This window comes from Olea europaea, chromosome 4 (assembly GCF_002742605.1).
Source record: "Olea europaea var. sylvestris chromosome 4, O_europaea_v1, whole genome shotgun sequence".
NCBI classification, from domain to species: Eukaryota; Viridiplantae; Streptophyta; class Magnoliopsida; order Lamiales; family Oleaceae; genus Olea; species Olea europaea.
Window position 1 is genome coordinate 8,882,049 of NC_036240.1, and position 2,902 is coordinate 8,884,950.

A 2,902-nucleotide genomic window follows, 5' to 3' on the forward strand; every position below is an offset into this window, starting at 1 on the left:
GCCGCGATTTTTGTTTCCGTTCAACCAGTCAAATTTTAGCCAATTTCGACACAGTCTCGAAAAATGACGAAATCACACCCGGCGCGACTTTTGTTCCCGATAAACCTGTCAAATTTAAGCCCATTCCAACACAGTCGAGAAAAATGAAGAAATTGCCCCCGGCGGGATTTTTATTTTAGAACAAACTGCCAGATTTCAGCCAATTCCGACACAGTCGAGAAAAATGAAGAAATTTCCCCCGGCGCGGTTTATGTTCCCGATCAACCTGTCAAATTTGAGCCCATTCCGACACAGTCGAGAAAAATGACTAAATTGCCGCCGGCGAGATTTTTCTTTCAGATCAAACCGTCAAATTTCAGCCAATTCCGACACAGTCGAGAAAAATGACGAAATTGCCCCTGGCTAGATTTTTGTTTCCGATCAAACTGTCAAATTTGAGCCCATTCCGACACAGTCGAGAAAAATGACGAAATTGCCCCCGGCACGATTTTTATTTCAGATCAAACTGCCATATTCCATCCAATTCCGACACAGTCGATAAAAATGACGAAATTGCCCCTGGCGCGATTTTTGTTCCCGATCAACCAGTCAGATTTGATCCCNTTGCGTCCTGATAGATGGGCACTTGAGAAGGGTGACCTCTCCAAAGCTGGTGCTGAAAAAAGCAGGTCTCTCTCTCTCTCTCTCTCTCTACATTCAACTATTTCCATGTAATGTAGGTGTAGTGTGCATTCCTCCTTTCCACATGCACAAATCGATCAGTGGTTCTAAATTACTTAAATTAAATAATTGGCAAGCATTTGAATAATAAAAAAGGGTTGGTTATGGTCATGTTTGCTATTTTTATCATAGTTTCCTAAATTTTTCAGTTTGAAATTTGTCTCTAATGTTTCAATTGACCGCATTATCAATTTGAATTATATGGTTCCATAGAATAACAAATTGCAGAACGCCTTAAAATTCATCCCCTCAATCCCAAACTGCTAAAATCCAGTTCTGCAACTCAGTTTAAGAACTTAGTTTTTTTTGTTTTTTTTTTTAAGACAGCAAGTGCTTTTTTTCGGCCTTAGACTAGACCCGTCAAGATCTATAAATTTTTAGAGTTCTTTTTGGCTTTTTTCCTGTGTTTGCTTTCTGCATCTTGAGTAATGTTGAGTAAAAAATAATATATTCCTATTCTTTGATGCATTTTTCTATTTTCCATGTTAATTTTCTGCATTCTGATAATATCTTTTCTTTTCCTAACTGTCGTTCAGTCAAAGTTGCCTTTACATGAATATTTCAGGTAGAATATGATAGGTTCTGGAACCTCAGAAAAATATTTGAATTTTTCTGAAGCCAATGCACTGTTATCATAACCTTGTTGGATTGAATTGTTTTAGTTAGTCTATTTTCATTTTTGTATGTACATGGGAAGTTGGGGTTCCTGGTTTTTCTATTTTGGATCCTTTCTCTGCTTTGGCCCTTTACCCTCTCAATTCAATGTTTGTCTCATTATCTTTGTCGTTCATATTTTGATATTGTGTTATAACACGCCTGTGCTTCCATCTTTCTAGTTTGGAGGAGAAACAAAGAGCTGAAAAGAGAGATCGAGAAGCAAAAGGCCATAATTTTAAGCCAAAATGGTTTGATATGACCGATGAAGTTACAACTACGCCATGGGGAGAGTTGGAAATATATAATTTCAATGGCAAGTACAGAGAGCATCGAAATACTGTTGATACTTCAGATGCAATCGTCCTAGACGATGTTCAGTCAATAGAATTTAATCCATGGCAGTATGGTAATTTGTCCGAGGAATGAGATCATCCTGTATTTGTTGTTTCAGTGTTTGGACTGCTTTTTGGTGAAATGTAGAACTAGCTATTTGTTATGGGTATGTATACTATGGTGTTATATTAGCAACTTTTTTCTAAGACATAATTTTGAGAGTCACAGGATTTCTGCTCATTGCTTGTATGTATTATGTTTAGTGGCTTTTAAAATTTTATTGGGAAATTACCCTAAGCTCCTGTTTCGTTTGGATAAAAATTATTTTGATAAAATTTGGCGTAATGTGCGATTGATAAGTTAATAGAAATTGTGAATTTTAAGAAATGTGTGGTTGAAAATGAGTTTTAAGAAGTAAAGGCCAAATAGGGGCTAAGTTTCTGCTTTAGTGGAGCCTCAAAATTCACTGAGATTGAGATTGTGTTGATGTCCTTCCCAAACCTCCTTTTTTTTTTTTTGGTAATGTGTTCCTGCTTTAGTCTCTTATTGAAATTCTCAATTTTTTAATTATCCGTTGCCTGCAGAAATTATGAACAAGGTACAGAGGACAAAAAGGAAACTTCAAAGAAAATAGTGGTGATTCCATCGCGCCAATACATTAATCTCCAGGGATGGCGAAATGTCATGCTCCTCTCTTATGCATTAAAAATCCATGAGTAAATGGATCAGTCCCGCCCAATCTAGCCTCATGGAAATCCATGGCGAGACGGAGGACGGGAGGGCCGCTTCGGCCTTGCCTCACAAAAATCTGTGGAAGGGACGTCTTGCCTCGTAAAAATTCTAGACAATCCTTCATCCTAGTTAATCTTCGTCTTATGCATTATTTAGGGTTAAATTTCATAAAATGATCATCAATTTTCAGCGAAATTACAGTCTTACAGCTAAAATTGAAGTTCAGCAATTCAATTGACACAAATGGTGTATTCGTTTAAAATTATTAGTAGCTTTTTAGGAGGAAAAATAATGAGTTCCATCAAATATGTAGATAATTAAAATATAGTAGTGATGGGGTGTTTATCTAAAATTAATATTTAACTTTAACTAGAAAGGAAAATTAATTTTTTAGTAACTTTTTAATAAAGTTGAAGATAGACAAATTAAAATTAAAGTCAATAAAATTTTGGGTACTTAT

At 36.0% G+C, this 2,902-nt stretch overlaps 1 long non-coding RNA gene across 1 annotated transcript; it reads left to right on the forward strand.

The window, feature by feature from the left end:
- The first annotated feature begins 588 nt into the window (after window positions 1-588).
- LOC111393528 lies at window positions 589-2,007 on the forward strand. The gene is made up of 2 exons (XR_002702438.1): window positions 589-668; window positions 1,557-2,007. It is a non-coding gene; the product is annotated as an uncharacterized LOC111393528 (long non-coding RNA).
- Window positions 2,008-2,902: the final 895 nt, after the last annotated feature.